The following is a 16249-nucleotide window of genomic DNA, read 5'->3' as shown; positions in this document are numbered from 1 at the left end:
TGGGATTAATGGGATTAGTGCTCTTATTAGAGAGACTCAAAAGAGAACAACCTTCCCTGATTCTGCCATATAAAGTTGAAATGACCATCTAGGAAGGGAGCCCTCACCAGACACTGAATAAACCAGCACCTCAATCTAGGACTTGCCAGCCTCCAGAACTGTGAGAAATAAGTTTCTGTTACTTATATGCCATCTGTTTATGGTATTTTGTTATAATAACCTGAGCTAAGACAAAAAAACATGTCAAATTATGTCACTTTTCTGGTCTAGACCCTTAAGTGGCTTCTTACGTCACTCAAAATAAAACCCAAAGTGATTGCAATGACCTACAAGGCCCCATATGATCAAGTACTTTCATATATCTTTGCCTTAATTTAAAACCACTATTGGTCAGGCACAGCGGCTCATGCCTGTAATCCCAGCACTTTAGGAGGCTGAAGCGAGTGGATCACTTGAGGTCAGGATGGATCCTGGGATAAACCTCCTGTAGCAAGAAGAAACTCAATGCAGACGCAAAGGGTTCTGGAACACAGTTATGTTTATTTTGGCAAGTCATCATTTTCTCTTTGAGAAACAGCTCCTAACTTGCTGATCTTGGCTCCACATCAAGTACTAATATGACCTGAGCTAGTCATGAGACAGGTGTAATTTGATTCACTAAGTCATAAACTTCGACATACAACAGCATTTCATAATTCAGGAGAAGTGGTATGCACAAGATTAGACTTGAAGAGATCCTGAAGGCCTAAGTAATTTGTATGGGTAGATGACTCATACTCCCAATATGCCTATTTCAGCTGCACTGGCATTCTTCTTGCAAATGACACCTTTGACTTCCTGGAGATTTTTTGATGACCAGCTAACAAAGGAGAAAAAAATTTAGCCTGGTTTATAGATGGCTCTGAATAATGTGCTGACACTAGTAAAAAGTGGACTACTGCAGTATTACAGGCTCACTTAGAGGTTACCCTGAAAGACATTGATGAAGAGAAATCCTTCCAATTGGCTAAAATTCAAGCTGTATATCTCATTGTTCACTTTGCCTGGGAGGATATATGGCCTCAGGTGTGGATCATTAGTTATTCATGGGTAGTGGCTAATGGTTTGGCTGGGTGATCAGAAAGTTTGAAAGAATAAAATGGGAGGATTGGTGATAAGAAAGTTTAAGTAAAAGGCTTCTGCATGGATCACTTAGAATTGGCACCAACTGGGAGAATGTTTGTATCTCATGTAAACATTCACCCAAAGTCATTCTTGGCAGAACAGGCTTTCAATAATCATACAAAAAATGTCATTTTCTTATAATAACAGTTGGAGTCCTTTCCTCAGTCTTCCAGTGCTCATTCAGTGGGTTAATGAAAAATATGGCCATGATGGCAGGAATGAACTTTCTGCCTGGCATCAATAACAGGAAATCTCTCTCACCAAGGTTGGCCTTACTAAGTGCCCAATTTGCCTACAGTAACACCTGATTCTGAGCCTTATACACCCGGGGACCAGTCAGCCACCTAGTAACAGGTGACAACAGTGCAGTTTGTCATGAAGAGGGCTGCATTATTATTCTTTTTAATTTTATTTATTTATTTCTTTGAGATAGAGTCTCACTCTGTCACCCAGGTTGGAGTGCATTGGCATGATCTCCGCTCACTGCAACCTCTGCCTCTGGTGTTCAAGCAATTCTCCTGCCTCAGCCTCCCGAGTAGCTGGGACTACAAGTGTGCACCACCACACTCTGCTAATTTTTGTATTTTTAGTAGAGACGGGGTTTCACTATGTTGGCCAGGCTGATCTCGAACTCCTGACCTCAGGTGATCCACCTGCCTCGGCCTCCCAAAGTGGCTACATTATTATTATTATTATTATTATTATTATTGCTGGGATAAAATATTTTGATTTTCTTTCTTGCTTCTGTTAGCACCATCATTCATGTATTGAATGCCATAAACACAGTCATAATATCCCACACAATATTACCTTTAACAAAAGATTTATCTTTTAGCAAAAGAAAAGAAGTAAGGCAATGAGTTGGCTGATTTCCATGTGATTCACTGCTCTTGTGAAAAACTGCCACCTAGAAGCAAATTGGTTTTTGGAATGATACACTGTACTAAAGACACAATGATTATGCCAATTAGGAGACAGATATGTGAGGTTGGGGTACCCTTCTATGGGATGTAGTATTTCATCTAAACCAGTGATCAATGTATGGTCCAGCTTCTTCCATAATTATAGGTCCCATAGGTCTGGGAACCAATGGGAGAAAGTGGGAATGGCATCTCTTTCTCATTATTACACCTAATAAAACACTCATGATTTTCACTTCCCATTTCTTCAATTCTAAGGTTTGTTGATTGAAAGATCTTAGTACTCAAAGGGGTACTATTTCCACCTGGAGAAACAATAACGGTTACACTGAATTGAAAACTGAAATATCAACCATTCACTTCAGGTGCCTTATTTACATGGGTTAAACAAGCAAAACATGGAATTACATTAGTAACTTGGATAAGATTGCTGTTACACAATTTAAGTAGAGAGAAGTAGCATCCATGAGGGTGCTCTTAGTATAGCTACATCCAATGGTCAGTGATAAAAGGAAATAATATTAAAACTCTAATCAAGTAGAAAACACTACCCACAAATATGATACCTTGGAATTCAAAAAAAAAGAGCAGAAGCAGGAAAGTTTTTCTGACCTTCTCCTGCCCCCTTTCTTCTGAAACAGGCCACTGCTTATTCCCTGGAGCAGGCCGTAAAAGCTACGAAAGTCATCCTCTGACCTTCTGCCTCCCTTCTTTCCGGAAGACTCTCATGTGATAGGTGTCCTGCCCCATACCCAGAGGGAAGGAATGTCAGACAAAGACACCAAGAAAAATCTGAACAGGCCTTGCTCAGTATCCCCCACCCATTAGTTTATTACCATGATATCATACCCTTTTGTCCTTCAATCATACTTCTGCAAGACTGTCCATAAAAATATATACACCTCTCTGTTTCTTTGGGTCTTCATTTCTGAAGGCTCCCTTATCAGGTGAAACTTACATTAAATAAATTTGTATGCTTTTGTCTTGTTCATCTGTCTTCTTTTATTGGGACCTCCGCCATTAATCTTATAATAAGTGAGGACAATATTTGTTTTTATCTCCCCTACAAGGCAGAACCACTGAGGGCTTAGATCCTTCAGGAATAAACATTTGGTCACTCACAGGTAAAGAACCCTAGCAAGTAAAGATGCTGGCCGAGAGAAAAGAAAAAGTGAAATGGGAAGCAGAGGAAGAAAGCCATTAACCCCAATTGTGGCCTTGTGACCACGTACAGAAAAGAGGACTGTAGCCTCCATCTATGTGATTCTCCTTGCTGCTGTATGCATTTGCATATTTTAACAAATTTTATCCTACCTTCCTAAGCATTAAACAGGTGTATTGTTAATCATTAAAATTATGGGATATTTGTTATCATTAAACTTACCAGTTAGAATATTGAGAAGGAATAATTTTATGTTGTAAAAAGGGGAACAATGGCCATTACTGAGACACCATGGTTTTAGAACTACATAAAGCAAGGAAAAGAACTTTTGGTTGATAACTTTTGCAGCGATAGCACAGTTTTGTTCAACTTAATGAATGATATTTTAGAATCAATAATGTATTTTTCTTTTTAGTAAACCTGATTGAAAAAGACATTGTTTAAAAAGATATTTTTCTTTATTAAATTATAAAGTTTTTTTTCTCATGTTAGAGAAAATTTGGATTTGATTGATTACTGGCTAAATATGTGTCCAATAAGTAAGTTTGTGATTTTCTTAACTGTATTCTTAAAATGTATATATTGTATAAAATTATTTTTAGAACTAGAGACACATTGCCATAGTGTGATATACCAGAAGATGTTTCAGAATGTATTTAAGAGAAAATTATTTTTTATGCCAAGATTTTCATAGTGGTGCTTGTGAATTTGGCTTTTGTCCAATTTTATTTCGATAAAGAAAATATTCTCCATGGTACAACTGATCTTCCTCTATTCCATTCTATAGTGAAATCACGTCCAGAAACTGAGACACTGAAAGAAAGTGACTATAATGGGATAAGTGGAGAGTTATTTTGACCTTATTGTAGAATCTAGAAGAAAGGGAATGTTGCTAAGAAAGAAACATCAGAACAACAGAAAATTGTTGGTTAATTAATAGTTTCATTTAAAAATATTCTTTGTTTTCCATTTTTCCTCATGTGAAAATCTCCTATTAAAATTTTACTAAAATGTACATACCTCCTGCTGTGAAAATCTGTTTTAAACCATCCTTAATGATTCTAATATGAGAGCTTCTAATATATCTTGAAGCAATTCAAGGAAAGGATGGCTGCAAAGGATACATTTAACTTACTTTAAAATTTTCTTTTTATTTATTAAGCTAGTTTAATTAACATTTGACTCTTACATGCTTGGAAAATCGAGATAAAATACCAAATGCTTGTTCTTACCAATGCTATTCAATTTTCCACTTTTTACTAATGACTTTTTATAGAAGGTAAATTTATGAAAGAATATGGTATAGTTTTTCAATGATAAAATATTATATTAACCTTAACTTTGAAAGGAGCACATTTTTGCAGAAGGGAAATGTATAAGCATGTGAATTATTTTTCTTTGGTTATAACTAGCAACTTGTTTCTGTGAAATTTGTGTTGCTGGTGGAGTATTCAGTGCACCTATGTTCATCTATTTTTAGCACTGGCACATGGTCATAGACTGAACTATATATGGAAAACACGCTCATACACTCTTATTTTCTAAAATACAGTGTTTAGTGCCTTGTTTTCCATCAACTCAATATAAGGGATTTTTCATGTGGAAATATAATTCCCCTGCCCTCTTTCTTTGAGCTGTGCTCCAATCTTAAAGCCAGTAAAATTCATGTTTACTATTCTCTAGTAAAAATAGCACAATGGTGAGAAAAATTATAATTGCACACCATTCACTTTAATACCATCATTACAATAAGAGTTTAATTTACCATCATCTGATATTTAGTAGCAAAATGAATGTAGTTCACTTTGACACTGCCCTGATTGCAGATATCCTAATGAATAGTTCTATGATTGATTGGGTAGATGACATCAGCACAATTATAGGCCTGTGTGAGCATTAAATAGCCAAATTGTTGGGGGGAGAAACACATGAAAGCCTGGAGTGGAATGTAGATAGAGTTGGAATATAAGCAGGGTTCGAGTAGAATAGAACCCTTCTTTATGGAAATGTGCTTGGAACAATTTCACAGGAAGCAGTTGCTGTTAGGCACTATTGCTATAGCTGGAAGAACAATTTTCTCTTTTGTAACAACAACAACAACAAAATGCACTGCCCCAGCATCACACCCTCTTTCTTAGCTTAGGTTGCCAAGACAGGATTTTCCCAACGAGATCTTCAATTCAATTCTATAACATGATTCTTTCTTTCTGATATTGTAAATTAAAAATCAATGAATTGAGAATCACAACCTTTTTAAAACAAAAATTCAAAAGCATGGGTTATGTGTGCCTAACTGAATTAAATAAAACCATTTCACCAATCAATTATGCTGTTCTTCATTCATCCTTATTCAGGATGTTGGTTTGAAGAAAATTTTACAGTGCTCCATTCTCAGTCGCTCCTTGCTCTCTTTTTATGCCCACCCCCCCTCAGTACACAGGCACACACACCCTACACAATTAGTTAAAACCAAACTAAATTATTTGGGTCAGAGTTTTCTTAAGCTTTTTGAAGCTCTCCCAGGATCGTGCTTAAATATTCCTGTTGTAGCCTGGATATGTAACAGTCCGAGGTATGGAATGGTGGACACACACGGAAGACTAGGTCATCAGTTTCACAATTTCGGCCCTTAATGGGTTTATAATTCAGCTGTGCTAAGGCACAGTATGTGCTGATTTACATGTCTTCAGTCGACATGGACATTTCCTGAAAATAAAACACTGGGATTAGTATTACAAGGCAGCTTCCAATGCAAAAGATTAACCTTTGTTAAAAAATAGGATCCACTCTTCAAAAGGCTACATATAACTCATGCTGTACATTATATATCTTAAAATAATTATGTGAAGGATTAAGAAAAATACGATAGTGCTGTTCAATTATTTCTGGTCTCTCAGAGATTGGTACTATATGCTATGAGTTTGAGATATTGGAGACGACATAGTTGGGACTGAGTAGGAAAATAGCATAGCACCATCCCTCCTCATTGTATTTTAGTTGATACCAATGATATACTATATACATGGTTTCCCAAACTTGGATGCTAATCAGAATTAATATAGGAGCTCATTAAAAACAAGAATTTCTGGGCTTTAACCTCAGACTTACTTAGTCAGAATCTGTATTTTCTCCAGCACCCCAATCACTAATGATTTTGACATAGCCAGGAAGAAACTACGCTTGAAACCTCTCTGTATTAGATTGAACAGCTAAGCTCAGATCCTATTCTTGGCAGCAAAACTGGTTTGGTGTCCATGCTCACAACACTATTTCACTTCTCCAAACCTGTTGCACCACCCTAGATGTGAGGAGATATTGCTAAATACAAATAAACAAATTATTACTCTGGGCCTCAAACATCAAACAGGATCTTAAAATTATACTACACATAGGCTCTGCTTATACAAAATGAAATTAACTTTCATTTTGTAGGGACAATATAGGAACATGATTGCAACTTTTAACATTATGAAACATACAGGTTGGTTAATTTGGGCTTGTTTAAACAAATCACAGAAAAACTAGAGCCAAGGGACAATATTGCAGTTGAAGATGGTTAATTTAAGAGCAAATTAAGATCTTTTCATGAAGCAGGTAGTAAATCTATGAAAGTAATTAGAATGATAAATGACCAACTCCAAAACATAAATAGGTTCAAGAAGCATTTTAATCAGTTGTGGAGGATAAGTCCATAATGGATTTTTATGGAAGATAAGAAACCTTTGATATGACCCAGTATTCAAGCAAAAATGGGAAACAATGGAAGTGCAAATACAAGTTTTTCCATCTGATAAAAATTCTTGAAGACCCAACCACAGGTGGCTAAGATATAGTTTGCTTTTACATCAATGGATTTAAAGAATTTTGAGATTACTGAATATTATTTTCTTTCTTCCACTACAGAGTAGGTTGCTACACAAATCAAATAGTCTCACTGATTTTTAGAACTTTTAAAATGATTTCAGTGTGGAAACTGGAGCTAGTGCTTACAGATTTCAGAGGTACAAATGTAATCTTAAACAAAGCAGCTCATTTTTACTTCTCATATAATGATGCGTCATCAAAATTAGACATACTAATGGATCATTAAGTTATTAAAGTTGTCTCTTTTAATTTGTTCTGGTACCTGGTATTCTGGTTAATTTATGGTGATTGGCAAATGTGCTGATAAGGTGCCCTGGGTCATCTGTATAAAACTCGAGGGTAGATGCTATTTAAATTAGCAGTTTTCTAAGCACACTTAAGCAATCAGTGTGGCTTCCACTTAAATTTTGGACAAGATGTAGAAGAATTTTCTATTAATTTCAAGCAGTTCAGTAATGCAAGTTGAGATTACTATTAGGTTGGTGCAAAATGAATTGCGGTTTAAATGTTTATGTTCAATGGCAAAAACTGCAATTACTTTTGCACCAAGCTTAATAGTATTTATAGTTGATCCATGGTATAATTTCTTTATCTCCCCCACCCCAGCCCTCAGCATTTCTCTTCATTTATAATTCAAGGAAACAGTGGAATTGTGTGAATGCATCTCAAATCAATGAATCACCTTTTATCTTTCAACTTCCTGGAGTGAAATAAACTTGACTTCAGTTCTCTTGGTTCCCAACCTGCTTCAGAATTTGAGTCAATTTTCTTTTTCAGTATTCTTTAATACTGATGTCAACTTTTAATTCTAGGATTATGAAAATCATCTAAAGTGAATAGAAAGAATTTCTAATTGGGACAAAATGAATTCTCTGCGATTCCCTACCTTATGCTTTTACCAAGCTTTTTCTTCTGAGGATTAGGAAAGTATATTTCGAATCTTGACTATTGGTTATTTTTCTCCTTTGCTGTGTCCTGAGAGTTAGAGCAAACTGAAAACATGACAAAGTATTAAGACATTTTTCTAAACTAAAGCCTAGTTTTCCTTGATGTCCTGTTATCACTGCCAAGGTCAAGGTTATAAGTACCAGCAGAGTTAATCTGCCTCTGCAACTATGCTGTAATATTCAACACAGAAAGCTTCTGTGCCTAGTGTATCTCTGACTCTACCAGTTGCTGGGAAATGGCAGATTGAAGGACATTCAGAGTGGTTCATAACTTTGAAAAATCAATTATCAGTTAATAGAGCCTTTAGGACACCCTAGTTTTCAAGCATGGCCTTCTGCCACAAAAACACTCAAAAACTTTTTGCTGTTACAGTTACATTGTAGACAAAAATCCATTCCGTTTCTAGCTCCTTTCGTTAAACAATGCTGGGACAACACCTAAGGATTTGTTCACTTAGAAGCAGGCACATTTGATCTGGAAATGCCTTAGTGTAGTCCAGGTATGTACCAAATTTCTGATTTTGACTAAGTCTTCCACTTTCTCTAGTGGACAGCTTCCTACATTTTATTTTACCCCATGTAAATGTAAGGAAGTTGACACTACATATATATAGAAGACAGCTAAACAAATTGATAAAGGTGAATAGAGCTGTTAAGAAAACAAATTGTCAGAGTTAGATGACCTCTCTGCCTCCTGCCATCGCACTAAATCTAGCAAACACAATTATAAGACAAAGTGGTCCTAACCTGTGGAACCCTATCTCACATCCTGATGGAAGTTTTTGGCAAAATAAGATTAAGTGAAGTCTAGTGTGACTGAGTGATCTGTTTAGCCTGGGGTTGGAAGGGTTCCCAGATAGTAGTACTTGCACTGCTAAAACTGGGACAGTCCTGGGCATTCTCGCACTGTCAGTCACTCTAGGCCTGATGACATTACTTTGTTTCTAAGCAGGAACACATCTCAATGAGCCTACAGACGCCCCGATATGTTGAAGACCAGGGCATATGTCGAAGACCAGGCCCTACTCCATATAACATACTATCATTCTTTGAGGTCTTAATGATCCTTCCTTCTCTCTCAACCTCTGACTTTCCTGGGAGATAAATGAAAAGGAGCAAGAAAAGGCCATGATTTGGAGCCACATGATATAGTACTTATGGGAAATGATTATATCATGTAAAAATGGCAATGTAGTTGTAAGGAATCCTTGCCATCTTCGTATGCACCTTATTCGATGTGGGTTTATCACAGGGCTGAAGTACTTGCTTGGTTAAAAGTACTGACAACTATTCAGTTCAAAATAATTTTTCAACATTTTCAGAGATATCAATGTCAATTAAAAAGCCTGGTTGCAGCCGGGCGCGGTGGCTCACGCCTGTAATCCCAGCACTTTGGGAGGCCGAGGCGGGCGGATCACAAGGTCAGGAGATCAAGACCACGGTGAAACCCCGTCTCTACTAAAAATACAAAAAAACTTAGCCGGGCGTGGTGGCGGGCGCCTGTAGTCCCAGCTACTCGGGAGGCTGAGGCAGGAGAATGGCGTGAACCCGGGAGGCGGAGCTTGCAGTGAGCCGAGATCGCGCCACTGCACTCCAGCCTGGGCGACAGAGCGAGACTCCGTCTCAAAAAAAAAAAAAAAAAAAGAAAAGAAAAAAAAGCCTGGTTGCTATCTTAGAGGTGGAAAATAAAAATACTTATTTTTGTTTGTGTTCTGAGCTTTTAGTGCCTAATAAACTAGAAGTAATGCTGCGTACAGATATTAGCAGAGTAATACAACATCTAACACCACAGACAAAGAGAATAACAAATGAAGACAAATTCGACTACTAATAGATACCTCTGGATCCGCAGCACCTAGAATAATGCTTGGTGTGTAGTAAACTGTCCCCTAATATATGTGGAATGAATGAATGATTAGCAGCTATGGCATCAAAACACATGCATTAAATCTATCAGCAAATGTTTATTGAATTTCTGCTAAGCACAAAGCACAAATCTGAAAGTTCAGTTGTTTTGCTTCTCCATTTCTCTCTGTTATTGTTTGAGTATTTTGTTTATCCATGTCAAAGTTCTGACCTATTAAGAAGTGCAGGGATAATAATAGTTTAATTTCTAGCTCAACTGATAGAAACGTTGTTAAGAGTCTCAGAAGTTGTTTTCTAAAATTCTGGGACTGGACACTTTGGATCCCTAATTATTATGTTACCTAGATTGATACCACTTTTTTCTTTTTCTTTTCCTTCCTTCCCTCCCTCCTTCCCTCCCTCCCTTCCTTCCTTCCTTCTTTCTTTCTCTCTCTCTCTCTTTCTTTCTTTCTTTTTTGCCTTTAAGATAGGGTCTTGCTCTTTTGCCCAGGCTGAAATTCAGTGGTGTGATCATAACTCACTGCCGTCTTGACTTCCTGGGATCAAGCGATCCTCCCACCTCAGTCTCCCAAATAGCTGGGATCACAGGTATGTGCCACAAAGCCCAGCTAATTTTTTTATTTTTTTATTTTTTTATTTTTTAGGAGGTAGAGATTCCCTGTGTTACCCAGGTTGGTCTTTAACTCCTGGGCTCAAGCGATCCCCCTCCCTCAGCCTCCCAAAGCTCTGGAATTACAGGCATGAGCCACCATGCCTGCCAAGATGACACTTTCTAAATATAATGTTCCAACTAACTGTGGTCAGGTTTAATAGCTATGTGGTTCATATCACACTTTTCCATTTCATTGATGGTTGTGTCAGCAGGAGAGAGTTGACAGCCTCAAAAAAGTTCCTTTTTCAGTCTATCTGGTCTACTGTATAAAGAGATAAATTTATTCTGATAGGATTTGGTTTTCACAAACCTATTACTTAATTTCTTTTTCCATTCAAATGGCCTGAATATAGATTTGGGGCAATTTTTCCAAACTTGTTTTATACAGGAAAATAAGGTAAGCTTAGATGTCTATTATTTCTAGAATCATTTTCCTCTTAGGGAAAATAAATATAAATATATAAATATACCCTAACCATAACCCTACAAAAACTTTGACCTTATTTTTATAGAATTTTGGAATAAAAATCATCAGGATCTGCAGATTTTAACGCTATTTTTATACCTGAAAATTATCACGCAGTCAGCACAGTCTTTTGTTTCCTCTGACAATTAATAGAATTCTACAACATGATTTTTTTGTAGAAAAGGAATACAATACAGTCATGTATCCCTTAATGATGGGTGTGTTAGTCCATTCTCATACTGCTATAAAGAGCCACCCGAGACTGGGTAATTTATGAATAAAAGAGGTTTAATTGACTCACAGTTTCTCAGGCTTAACAAGAAGCATGACGGGGAGACCTCAGGAAATTTACAATCATGGCTGAAGGCGAAGGGGAAGCAAGCACATCTTACCATGGTGGAGCAGGAGAGACAGTGAGTGAGCAGGGAAGTGCTACATACTTTTAAACCATCAGATATCACATGCAGCTTTGTCAAATGTGAAAAACCATTCACAGTCTATTTTGCTGTGTCTCATTGACCCAGTTCCAGAACAGGCAGAAACCAAAACATTAACTTGTATGTTTATCTTCGTATCTCATGGCAGGTTAGAATGATCATGTGTTCTATACAGGTTTGAGTCTCCCTTATACAGCCAGGAAACAAAAGAAGACAGGTTACGTGGAAAGACATTATAAAGCATTGAGAACTAAGGCTTTATAATTATAGGAACCTGGGTTTGCCTCCTTTCTCTTCCATCTTCTAACTGAACAACTTTAGCGTGTGTAAGTCACAACATCTGCAGTTTTCTGAGGCTTGATCACACAACGAACATTACCAACTCATCTTTTGTCACAGTTTACTACTACAACAGGAACAGAGGCAAAAGAGTGGGGACATAGACAGATCTAGGGTAATTTCTAGTCTATGCATGAAAGGAGTCCTTTAGTTTGTTATATGAGTTTTGACTCAGATATATTGCTTCCCTCTGATTGAGTTGCACAAGGGAAAAGCCAACTGAAAACACTAGCAATTAATTATTAAGTCATGTTTATATATTTATATCTTTCATACATATTCATCTATTTATTTAATATTTAGTGCTTTAATTATTAAACTGTTTTTGAACATTGTTTATGGGAGAATATTTTTGGCAGCCAAAATATATTTTCAAGTATAAACAGCTGAGTAAGAATCAGAGCATCATAGAAACAAGATAGAGCCTCCATCTCCTGAGTCCCTTATGGTGTTTTTGAAGTCAAAGTACTTAAAACAGGTAAAAGGATAGACTACTTTTCCCTATTTAAAAATATCAGCATGCAATCCATTCCCTGAGAAATTTAGGAAGTGATTCTACGCAAGAAAGTTCTTTATTTTAGAATTGTAAGAAAAAATAGCAAAAGTGCTCCTGTTATTTGGAAAGGTACAGAGAAGGTATCAAAACTTTTTGGTATTTGAGGTTAATTTTATATGAAGAGTAAAATGAAGAACTAGAAGAATTAAAATGATTTGAAACTCAAAACTTTTAGAAAATGTTGTTATTGAACTGCCAGCAAATGTAAGGATATTCAGCAGGTTTAGTGCTTGATTGCACGATGAAGAGGGTAAGAAGTAATTATTGTCAAATTAAAATGGATTGACTTTGGTCTCATGTCATTTCTTATCTAATTATTTAATATAACATATAGTTGTAAAGGAAAGCAGCTTTATGTCATTCACATTTTGCAAAATTGAACTGTCCCTAGGTTACTTTGGAAGGGACAACTGCCTAAAGTTTCCTTTTTTCACACAAGATTGTCCACCACCCCATCAGCAAATTATTTTAAATTAATTTGTTTAGCATGAAAGGAAATAAGAAGACACTGAAACCACTCAAGGAATATGAAATTCAATCCAATTTCCCATTTAATGAGCACCTATGATGCTGCATCTATAAGCAACTATGAGCTGTTATGGTGGCAATGTATTGAGAATCCAAAGTAAAGAAGACATAATTCCTGCCCACAAAAATCTTATAATCTCAAACTGAAAAGAGAAAGGAGAACTACAGAGTACACAATAATTAAAATACTCATATTTAACTAGATAAGCAGTGGGCGAGTGGGGAGAGAAAGAGACAGAGAGAAAATGTAGCCTTTCCACTATTTAGTGTGCAATGCCCTATGATTAGCATGATAATGGAGGATAGAAAATTGAAATTCTATAGTCACAGTCCCCGCTTAACTGTCACAGGGTGAACAACTCTCTGTGCTGAGTGTGATTCTTGGGTTTAAGGTTTATATTTTTTGTACAATCTGGTTCCTACATGCAAGTTAATTACTTTATCTACTGTTCAACCTAAGGGATAAACTTCCTGAGACATTTCTTTTCAAGATTAATTTGAAACTATATGAGTTTTTTATTTTCTTCTTGTATCTTTAGAACCCCACTCCCAAGTGAGGTTTGATTCTTCTGTTTAACTAACTAGGAATATGATCATAATGGAGTACAAGAGGGATTAAATTCTTCCCAAGGGTGGTAAAGTGAAGGTTTCAAAAAGGATATGGCCTATGAAGAGTAAGATTTCAAGAGATAGATTAAAAAAATGCTATTATAGGCAAAGTGAGTAGTCAACCACTATGCAAAGGTATAAAAGCATCCAATGTGTGACAAGTATGGACAATGTAAGTAGACTGGAGTAGGTAGTGAATGAGGCATTTGAGGGCAGTCATGAGTGGTAAGGCTAAAAAGCTAGGTAAAGTTAGATAGTGGTAGTTCTAAGAAGTACAGCCTTTGCTCTGTAGGTGGTGACAGTCAGTGAAGGTTGTTAGTGAAGTGATATCATACTTGTGTTTTAGAAAGGTAATTCTTAGCTGCTACCTCATGCCTCTGACCTGGCAGAAGTTTCTTTTTGTTTTCCAGAAAACCACAAGAAGAGAGTATAGACAGCCGTTGCAGTACATTGAGCTCCATAGAGATAGCAGTGAGGCAAGCAAGAGAGAACCAGATGGGCAATGGGTGACTCTGTGTCTTGCTGAGCAAAAATAACTAAATGTGGGCAAAGGAGGTCCTAAGAAGCTGAGAGGCACACTGTCATCATATGCATTCTTTTTGCAAACTTGTTGGGAGGAGCACAAGAAGAAGTACCCAGATACTTCAGTCAACTTTTCAGTTTTCTTTTTTTTTTTTTGCTTTTTGTTTTTTGAGAGACAGATATCGCTCTGTCACCGAGACTGGAGTGCAATGGCGTGCTCTTGGCCCACTGCAACTTCTCAGAGTTTCCAAAAAAGTGCTCTGAGAGGCGGAAGACCATGTCTGTGAAAGAGAAAGGAAAAGTTGATGACAGAAAAGACAGACAAGGCCCATTATGAATGAGAAGTAAAAATACATATTCATCCTAAAAGGGAACCAAAAAGAAACACAAGGATCCCAATGTACTCATGAAGCATCTTTCAGCCTTTTTCTTGTTCTCTTCTGAATATTGCCACAAAATCAAAAGAGAACACCCCAGCCTATCTGTTGATGTTGCAACAAAACTGGAAGAGGTATGGAATGACACTGCTGCAGATGACAAGCGCCCTTATGAAAAGAAGGCCATGAAGCTGAAGAAAAAATACTAAAGGAAAAATGCTAAAGAAAAACCTGATTCAGCAAAAAAGGGAGTCACCAAGGCTGAAAAAAAAAAACAAGAAAAAGAAGGAAGAGGAGGATGATAAAGATGAAGATGATAATGAATAAGTCGGTTCAAACAGTTTTTTTCTTCTCTATAAAGCATTTAACACCCCTGCACATAATTTACTCCTTGTAAAGAAAAAATGGAAATTTCAGGCTGTCTAGGATTTGTTTATAAAATGTACAGTGTCTCTTATGTGTATAGTTAACACACTACCAAATGTGTCTTTAGATAGCCCTGTCCTGGTGGTATTTTCAATAGCCACTGACCTTGCCTGGTACAGTATAGGGGCTGTATATTGGCATGGAAGTTTAAAGCATGTTCTTGTTGATATACGGAACAAATTTGTTATACATGATGAAATGGTTTGGCTCTGTGTCCCCATGCAAATCATCTCGAATTGTAATCCCCACGTGTCGAGGGAGGGACCTGGTGGGAGGTGATTGAATCATGGGGGAAGATTTCCCCTTTGGTGCTGTTCTCTTGATAGTGAGGGAGTTATCATGAGATTTGGTTGTTTAAAAGAGTGTGGCACCTTTCCCCTCTCTCTCTTCCTCCTTCTGGGGCCATGTAAAACATTCCTTTTTCCCTTTCACCTTCCACCATGATTGAAAGTTTCCTGAGGCCTCCCCAGCCATGCCTCCTCTACAGCCTGCAGAACTGTGAGTCAATTAAACCTCTTTTTTATAATAAATTACCCAGTTTCAGGTATTTATTTTTAACAGTATGAGAATGAACTAATATATCTTCCTTATTATTTTCTTAATAACATCTTCTTTTCTAGCTTACTTTATTTTTGTAAGAAAACAGTTTATGATACATATAAAAACTATATTTTTGTAAAAAACTGTATTTATTACAAAACACTATTTTTATAAGCATACAGTTTATGATGCATATAACATACAAACTACGTATCAATAAACTGTTTACGTTTATTATAGCAGACAAGGCGTCTGGTAGACTAAGCTATTAGTAGTTACGTTTTTGCCGTGTCAAAAGTTATACACAAATTTTCAACTGCGTGGGAGGTCAGCATATCTAACTCCCATGTTGTTAAAGGGTTAGGTGTATTTTGTGGGAACAGTTAAACTACAGATACCCAGGTAGTCAAGGGCCAGAAAGGATACAGGCGAGCATGGTACCATTTATATATTTTTGCCACGCTTCTTGGGACAGGAGATAATAGTGACATTGGCATTTGAGCACTTCTGTGAAAGAATGAGTCCTTCTTGAACAGAGGCAGTAGGAGCTATGCCTGCTAAAACAGAAACCTAACATAGCTTTAAGGGGTCCTAGTGACCATGTAGTCCAAGGGTATACAAATTATAACCTGCAGGCCAGATCTGGCTATTTCTTATACAGCCCTAAGAGTGATTTTTACATTTTAAGAGGGTCGTAAGTGTGTGTGTTGGGGAAGGGGGGTGGATATATAACTATACATGTGGCCTGCAAAGCCCAACTTAGTTTTCATCTGCTCTTTTAAAGAAAAATTACCATAGACTAATTTTACCCTTTTCATATTATAGGTAAAAGCTAAGGCTTATTTATTCAACATATACCTACCTATATACATAT

General features: G+C 36.9%; 1 pseudogene; it reads left to right on the top strand.

Annotated features, from left to right (window-relative positions):
- Nucleotides 1-11397: 11397 nt before the first annotated feature.
- Nucleotides 11398-15326, top strand: LOC139360673 (high mobility group protein B1 pseudogene; annotated as a pseudogene).
- The last annotated feature ends 923 nt before the right edge of the window (nucleotides 15327-16249 follow it).

This window comes from Macaca nemestrina, chromosome X, assembly GCF_043159975.1.
Source record: "Macaca nemestrina isolate mMacNem1 chromosome X, mMacNem.hap1, whole genome shotgun sequence".
NCBI classification, from domain to species: Eukaryota; Metazoa; Chordata; class Mammalia; order Primates; family Cercopithecidae; genus Macaca; species Macaca nemestrina.
Note: the sequence above shows the minus strand (reverse complement) of the source record. Positions and strands in the feature narration are given on the sequence as shown.